Source organism: Musca vetustissima, unplaced genomic scaffold (genome assembly GCF_032173495.1).
Source record: "Musca vetustissima isolate MV318-11 ecotype Yass unplaced genomic scaffold, APGP_CSIRO_Mvet_v1 utg21051, whole genome shotgun sequence".
NCBI classification, from domain to species: Eukaryota; Metazoa; Arthropoda; class Insecta; order Diptera; family Muscidae; genus Musca; species Musca vetustissima.
Genome location: NW_026877149.1, coordinates 63830 through 73268, shown reverse-complemented (window position 1 = coordinate 73268; position 9439 = coordinate 63830).

Genomic DNA, 9439 nt, shown 5'->3' with positions numbered 1-9439 from the left:
AAATCCACGTCTTGATGTTTTATGTCCTTGAAAAACTATTCTTTAAAAAATCCACACATTTCTTTGTCCTTGAAAAACTATTCTTTAAAAAATCCACACCTTTATTCTTTAAAAAATGTTTTGGTCCTTGAAAAAATATTCTTTAAAAAATCTACGCCTTGATAGTTCATGAAAAAAAATATTTTTTTCAAAAAATCCACGCCTTAATAACAATCCTCGTTCAAATGATTCTTGATCCTGTATTTCACAAATGTTTCTTGATCCTGTTTTTCACCTTACTTTTTACTTACTTACAGATATTTTTTAAATATATTTTCCATATTTTTTCCAAAATTCACAGATTGTTAACTTAAACTACCGCTGTTGTTGTTGTTTTATCCTATAAACTTAAATGAATACTCACCTTTGTTAAAATTATTGAAATTTTATAGATTTTTAAATGTGGTTGAGAGGTGCTAATTTTTTTTACTTATTCTCGTCTTACAGGTGAATATTCTTTTTATATGGGCTTACCTTCGCACGGTAGTCATAATAAATTTCAGTTGCAGATTTCTGTTTTTTTGTAAATGACGTCATAGATAGCGGAAATATAAAAGCATAATAGGTTGGATCTTCCTAAATTTTTCGAAAAATATTTTTCAAGGATCACATACGATGTAGATTTTTAGAGAATATTTTCTTCTTCTTTTTTAAAGAATATCTAAGGCGTGGATTTTTTAAAGAATATTTTTTCAAGGGTCATCTAAGGCGTGGATTTTTTAAAGAATATTTTTTCAAGGGTCATCTAAGGCGTGGATTTTTTAAAGAATATTTTTTCAAGGGTCATCTAAGGCGTGGATTTTTTAAAGAATATTTTTTCAAGGGTCATCTAAGGCGTGGATTTTTTAAAGAATATTTTTTCAAGGGTCATCTAAGGCGTGGATTTTTTAAAGAATATTTTTTCAAGGGTCATCTAAGGCGTGGATTATTTAAAGAATACTTTTTCAAGGGTCATCTAAGGCGTGGATTATTTAATGAATACTTTTTCATGGGTCATCATACAAGGCGTGGATTTTTTAAAGAATATTTGGATTTTTTAAGAATATTTTTTCAAGGGTCATCTAAGGCGTGGATTTTTTAAAGAATATTTTTTCAAGGGTCATCTAAGGCGTGGATTTTTTAAAGAATATTTTTTCAAGGGTCATCTAAGGCGTGGATTTTTTAAAGAATATTTTTTCAAGGGTCATCTAAGGCGTGGATTTTTTAAAGAATATTTTTTCAAGGGTCATCTAAGGCGTGGATTTTTTAAAGAATATTTTTTCAAGGGTCATCTAAGGCGTGGATTTTTTAAAGAATATTTTTTCAAGGGTCATCTAAGGCGTGGATTTTTTGAAGAATATTTTTTCAAGGGTCATCTAAGGCGTGGTTATTTTAAAGAATATTTGGCCAAGGGTCATCTAAGGCGTGGATTTTTTAAAGAATATTTTTTCAAGGGTCATCTAAGGCGTGGATTTTTTAAAGAATATTTTTTCAAGGGTCATCTAAGGCGTGGATTTTTTAAAGAATATTTTTTCAAGGATGACCTAAGGCGTGGATTTTTTAAAGAATATTTTTTCAAGGATGACCTAAGGCGTGGATTTTTTAAAGAATATTTTTTCAAGGATGACCTAAGGCGTGGATTTTTTAAAGAATATTTTTTCAAGGATGACCTAAGGCGTGGATTTTTTAAAGAATATTTTTTCAAGGATGACCTAAGGCGTGGATTTTTTAAAGAATATTTTTTCAAGGATGATTTTTTAAAGAATATTTTTTCCTAAGGCGTGGATTTTTTAAAGAATATTTTTTCAAGGATGACCTAAGGCGTGGATTTTTTAAAGAATATTTTTTCAAGGATGACCTAAGGCGTGGATTTTTTAAAGAATATTTTTTCAAGGATGACCTAAGGCGTGGATTTTTTAAAGAATATTTTTTCAAGGATGACCTAAGGCGTGGATTTTTTAAAGAATATTTTTTCAAGGATGACCTAAGGCGTGGATTTTTTAAAGAATATTTTTTCAAGGATGACCTAAGGCGTGGATTTTTTAAAGAATATTTTTTCAAGGATGACCTAAGGCGTGGATTTTTTAAAGAATATTTTTTCAAGGATGACCTAAGGCGTGGATTTTTTAAAGAATATTTTTTCAAGGATGACCTAAGGCGTGGATTTTTTAAAGAATATTTTTTCAAGGATGACCTAAGGCGTGGATTTTTTAAAGAATATTTTTTCAAGGATGACCTAAGGCGTGGATTTTTTAAAGAATATTTTTTCAAGGATGACCTAAGGCGTGGATTTTTTAAAGAATATTTTTTCAAGGATGACCTAAGGCGTGGATTTTTTAAAGAATATTTTTTCAAGGATGACCTAAGGCGTGGATTTTTTAAAGAATATTTTTTCAAGGATGACCTAAGGCGTGGATTTTTTAAAGAATATTTTTTCAAGGATGACCTAAGGCGTGGATTTTTTAAAGAATATTTTTTCAAGGATGACCTAAGGCGTGGATTTTTTAAAGAATATTTTTTCAAGGATGACCTAAGGCGTGGATTTTTTAAAGAATATTTTTTCAAGGATGACCTAAGGCGTGGATTTTTTAAAGAATATTTTTTCAAGGATGACCTAAGGCGTGGATTTTTTAAAGAATATTTTTTCAAGGATGACCTAAGGCGTGGATTTTTTAAAGAATATTTTTTCAAGGATGACCTAAGGCGTGGATTTTTTAAAGAATATTTTTTCAAGGATGACATAAGGCGTGGATTTTTTAAAGAATATTTTTTCAAGGATGACCTAAGGCGTGGATTTTTTAAAGAATATTTTTTCAAGGATGACCTAAGGTCAGCTCCAATGAAACCGTGTATCCATCAATGCGAGAGTTTGTAAAAATATTTTTCAAGATTCATCAAGATTTGGATTTGGATTTGGATTTTTTGTAACTATTTTTTTCTGAATGTATTATGATTGAGTCCTCTCCACATACAAACATTATTATGGATAAACGCAGCCTAGTATACCCTATGACATTACATAACTATTTGATTCGAATGTGTCATGAGAATTGATTCGATTTAAGTGGCTCGGCACAAAAAACTCATACCTACCCACAAATAAAAGGTGTCATAAAAATTGAGATTATCATTAGAGGTGTAATTTACATTGGTATAAATAATAAGATGAGATATGGAATAATATCAAGCTTGACTTGACATTAGACCATAAAGTTTAGGATGGTCTTAAAAAAATGCATTCCTTGTTTTGGTCCTTGAAAAAATATTCTTTAAAAAAATCCACGCCTTTTTTGGTCTTTGAAAAAAATCCCTTGAAATCGATCCACGCCTTGTTTTGGCCCTTGAAAAAACATCCCTTGAAATCGATCCACGGCTTGTTTTGGCCCTTGAAAAAAATTCCTTTGAAATAGATACACGCCTTGTTTTGGTCCTTGAAAAAAAATCCCTTGAAATTGATCCACGCCTTGTTTTGGTCGTTGGAAAAAAAAATCCTTTGAAAACGAGCCACGCCTTGTTTTGGCCCTTGAAAAAAAATCCCTTGAAATCGATCCACGCCTTGTTTTGGTCCTTGAAATCGATCCACGCCTTGTTTTGGCCCTTGAAAAAAATCCCTTGAAATCGATCCACGCCTTGTTTTGGCCCTTGAAAAAAATTCCTTTGAAATCGATCCACGCCTTGTTTTGGCCCTTGAAAAAAAATCCCTTGAAATCGATCCACGCCTTGTTTTGGCCCTTGAAAAAAATTCCTTTGAAATAGATACACGCCTTGTTTTGGTCCTTGAAAAAAATCCCTTGAAATCGATCCACGCCTTGTTTTGGTTCTTGAAAAAATGTTCTTTAAAAAATCCACGCCTTGTTTTGGTCCTTGAAAAAAATCCCTTGAAATTGATCCACGCCGTCTTTTTGGTCCTTGAAAAAATATTCTTTAAAAAATCCACGCCTTGTTTTGGTCCTTGAAAAAATATTCTTTAAAAAAATCCACGCCTTTTTTTGGTCTTTGAAAAAAATCCCTTGAAATCGATCCACGCCTTGTTATGGTCCTTGAAAAAAAATCCCTTGAAATTGATCCACGCCTTGTTTTGGTCGTTGGAAAAAAAATCCTTTGAAATCGAGCCACGCCTTGTTTTGGTCCTTGAAAAAAATCCCTTGAAATCGATCAACGCCTTGTTTTGGTCCTTGAAAAAATATTCCTTTGAAATCGATCCACGCCTTGTTTTGGCCCTTGAAAAAAATTCCTTTGAAATAGATACACGCCTTGTTTTGGTCCTTGAAAAAAAAATCCCTTGAAATCGATCCACGCCTTGTTTTGGTCCTTGAAAAAAAATTCCTTGAAATCGATCCACGCCTTGTTTTGGTTCTTGAAAAAATATTCCTTTGAAATCGATCCACGCCTTGTTATGGTTCTTGAAAAAATATTCTTTAAAAAATCCACGCCTTGTTTTGGCCCTTGAAAAAAAATCCCTTGAAATCGATCCACGCCTTGTTTTGGTCCTTGACAAAAAATCCCTTGAAATCGATCCACGCCTTGTTTTGGTTCTTGAAAAAATATTCTTTAAAAAATCCACGCCTTGTTTTGGCCCTTGAAAAAAAATCCCTTGAAATCGATCCACGCCTTGTTTTGGTCCTTGAAAAAAATTCCTTGAAATCGATCCACGCCTTGTTTTGGTTCTTGAAAAAATATTCTTTAAAAAATCCACGCCTTGTTTTGGTCCTTGAAAAAAATCCCTTGAAATTGATCCACGCCGTCTTTTTGGTCCTTGAAAAAATATTCTTTAAAAAATCCACGCCTTGTTTTGGTCCTTGAAAAAATATTCTTTAAAAAATCCACGCCTTGTTTTGGTCCTTGAAAAAATATTCTTTAAAAAAATCCACGCCTTTTTTTGGTCTTTGAAAAAAATCCCTTGAAATCGATCCACGTCTTGTTTTGGTATTTGAAAAAAAAAATCCCTTGAAATCGATCCACGTCTTGTTTTGGTATTTGAAAAAAATCCCTTGAAATCGATCCACGCCTTGTTATGGTCCTTGAAAAAAAATCCCTTGAAATTGATCCACGCCTTGTTTTGGTCGTTGGAAAAAAAATCCTTTGAAATCGAGCCACGCCTTGTTTTGGCCCTTGAAAAAAAATCCCTTGAAATCGATCCACGCCTTGTTTTGGTCCTTGAAAAAAATCCCTTGAAATCGATCAACGCCTTGTTTTGGTCCTTGAAAAAATATTCCTTTGAAATCGATCCACGCCTTGTTTTGGCCCTTGAAAAAAAATCCCTTGAAATTGATCCACGCCTTGTTTTGGCCCTTGAAAAAAATTCCTTTGAAATAGATACACGCCTTGTTTTGGTCCTTGAAAAAAAATCCCTTGAAATCGATCCACGCCTTGTTTTGGTTCTTGAAAAAATATTCTTTAAAAAATCCACGCCTTGTTTTGGTCCTTGAAAAAATATTCTTTAAAAAATCCACGCCGTCTTTTTGGTCCTTGAAAAAATATTCTTTAAAAAATCCACGCCTTGTTTTGGTCCTTAAAAAAATATTCTTTAAAAAATCCACGCCTTGTTTTGGTCCTTGAAAAAATATTCTTTAAAAAATCCAAGCCTTGTTTTGGTCCTTGAAAAAATATTCTTCAATAAATCCACGCCTTAAAGGACCTTGAAAAAATATTCTTCAATAAATCCACGTCTTAAAGGACCTTGAAAGAATATTATTTAATAAATTTACGCCTTAAAGGACCTTGCAAAAATATTCTTTACTAAATCCACGTCTTAAAGGTTCTTGAAAAAATATTCTTCAATAAATCCATGCCTTAAAGGACCTTGAAAAAATATTCTTCAATAAATCCACGTCTTAAAGGACCTTGAAAGAATATTATTTAATAAATTTACGCCTTAAAGGACCTTGCAAAAATATTCTTTACTAAATCCACGTCTTAAAGGTTCTTGAAAAAATCAAGGACTTGTTTTGGTCCTTGAAAAAATATTCTTTAACTAGCATATGCCCGCAACTTCGTTAGCGAATATAGGAAATATTTAAATATGTTTTAACATATTATTTTATTTACACAGCAAACTGTATATGTCAGAAAAAAACAATGCTCACATTAATATCGACCTTAAATTAAATTTGAGTACCATTTAGTACCAAATTTCATGATTCGAGCTCTAAAGGTTCACCCAAATCCAAATTTTCCATTTAGCACACATTATTTCCACAAGTACCCTGTTTAACCATCCAACAAAACTTCATGCTTACCCCGATCCTACACCCACAATGATTCGAAATTCAAATTTCAGGATTTCCAACTCCATAGTTTCACCCACAATTCAAATTGTAGCAAATCTTGTACACAGTACCAATTACAAAACTTCCTATATACCCCAATCATACACCCCCACTGTGATCTTAAATCCAAGTTTCAGGATTCTAACTCTATGGGTTCACCCACAATTCGAATTGTACCAAATTTAGTACACAGTAGTACTTATTTCCAAAACCTCCTTCCTACCCCAAACCTACACTCCCACAGTGAACCTAAATCCAAGTTTCAGGATTCCAACTCTATCGGTGCACTCACAATTCAAATTGTACCAAATTTAGTACACAGTAGTACGAACTTCTAGTACTTCCTCCATACCCCAATCCTACACCCCCACAGTGATCCTAAATCCATGTTTCAGTATTCCATCTCTATCAGTCCACCAATAATTCAATTTGTATCAAATTTAGTACACATATCCAAAACCTCCTACTTACCCCAAACCTACACCCCCACTGTGATCCTAAACCCAAGTCTCAGGATTCCAACTCTATCGGTTCACTCACAATTCAAATTGTACGAAATTTAGTACACAGTAGTACCAATTTCCAAAATTTTCTACATACACCAATCCTACACCCCCACAGTGATTCTAAATCCAAGTTTCAGGATTCCCCCTCTATCGGTTTACCCACAATTCAAATTGCACCAAATTTAGTACGCATTAGTAAAAATTTTTAAAACTTCCTACATATGTCGATCTTAAACCCCAACAGTGATCCTGACTCCAAATTTCATGATTCTAGCTCTATTGGTTCGCCTAAAACTCAAATTGTACCAAATTAAGTACCATTTAATACCCATGAATATAAATTGCTCAAACTGAATCCTGACCCCAATCCTACACCCCCACAGTGATCCTGACTCCAAATTTCATTGTTTTCGCTCTTTTGGTTCACCCAAATCGTAACAATTACAGTACGATTTAGTACTTTTCGTACACATAAGTAACAAATTTCCAAAACAACGTACATATTGTTACGTTCTTGGACTTCACTTATTCCCGTGTAGACGTTGTTTTATTTCCCGATACAGTTCGTACCAAATAAAACGCGGGTTCGTTCTGATTACGATTATTACAATGACTTTATTCACACAACTTTACTTTGCACTTTACTTTACACGACGGTTTCAATTCGCGATCTGATTCACAACTGACTCACTGCCTTTCCATTCCCTCTATTTATATGAGCCCTGCCTGTCGCTACAGAAGTTTCTAGACGATCTGGTAACACCTAGATCACGAACAATCTACCAATGCAACAAACACATTGAGTAACAATAACAACAACAAACTTACTGAGTGAACAATAACAACAACAAACTTGAGTAAACAAACTTACAATAACAACAACACATATACAGGCGAGAGAGTAACAAAGAAAGATGAATTAAGCGATCATCAATGATGACGTTTAACAAGAATTATACGACAATAACAAAATAGAAAATTAAAGAGGAAATGGAAGGATGTAGAAAAATCTATACAGTAGTTGTTGTTGTGAAGTTATTCAAATAAACTGCGTAGTAGAAATTTACGTTACAATTCAAATTCTTAAATTAACGGAATTAATCTAAATTAACTTAAATCTAAAGTTATATTCGTAACATTGCCCCCCGCTTAAGCCTGTTCGTCCCGAATAGGCACAGTTCCCGTTCCGTAGGGGGTCAGCCGCTCCAAATGTACAACTTTCATCTTCGACCTGGGACTGTCGCTCCTCTGGATGCGATAAACGACGTCATTTATTTTCGTGACAATCTTGTAGGGTGCTTCCCAGTGCGTTTGCAATTTGGGGCATAGTCCTTTCTTCCGTTGTGGGTTGAACAATAGTACCAGTTGCCCTTCTTGAAACCCATCGGTATTTGCCGCTCGATCGTACCTTGCCTTCATGCGGTTGCTAACCATTTTTATTCGATGGCGAACTGCATCGTGGACTTTACTAAAAGAGTTTTGACTGTCTTCATCTTGGTTCACATCGTCGTTTGGGGTAGCGCCGAATATCAAATCGCCAGGTAGCTTTAATTCATTTCCGAACAGAACTTTGGCTGGGGTCCGGGATGTGGAATCATGAATGGCCGATCTATAAGCCAATAAAAACTTTGGAATATGCTCATCCCAGTCTCGTTGGCCACTGTCCACCACTTTCCGTAGATGTTCTTCAAGGGTGCGATTGAATCTTTCCACCATGCCATCTGATTGTGGATGTAGGGGCGTCGTTCTGGTTTTCTTAATTCCGTAGGAGTCACACATTTCCTTGAAGATCGCTGATTCAAAATTCCTACCTTGATCGGAATGAACCTCAGATGGAACACCATAGCGACAAATCCAATTTTTGCTGAACACATCCACAATTGTCCTGGCTTCTTGATTTGGGATAGCATAAACCTCCGGCCATTTACTGAAGTAATCCATGACCACTAAGACATACCGGTTCCCAGAGTCGCTTGTGGGGAACGGTCCAGCTACATCCATTGCGATTCTTTCAAAAGGGGCTCCTGAATTATACTGCTGCATGTAGCCTCGACTCTTCCGTGTTGGACCTTTAGCTTTTATGCACCTTTCACAATTGGCGATCCAGTCGGCAATGGATTTTTGACAGCCGACCCAGTAGAATCTCTGCTTTACCTTTTCAGCGGTCTTTGCTATGCCAAGATGTCCTCCACTTGGCCCATCGTGAAACTCCGACAAGACATCTCTTATTTTGGAGTCTGGGACGACGATCAAGTTCCGGTGAGATTTACCGTCCTCACTTTCCCATTTGCGATATAGGCAGCCATCTTTTATAAGTAGACTGTCCCACTGGGCCCAATAGGATTTTAAAAGAGGGCTTTCGGAGGTAATTTCTTTACGACTAGGTCGCTTGCCCGTTTCAATGGCCGAAATTACTTTGCCCAGAATGGGATCTCTTCGTTGTTCCGTCGACCAATCTTCACCCGACTCAAACTGCAATAGTCGGACATCAACGATATTCTCCTTATTCTCAGCCTTTGAGCAATGCCTGCATTCCACCTTGCATGGCCGACGAGACAGGGCATCAGCATTACCGTGTTTTCCGCCTTTTCTGTGCTCGATTCTGAAATCATAACTCTGGAGCCTCTCGATCCAACGGGCTAGTTG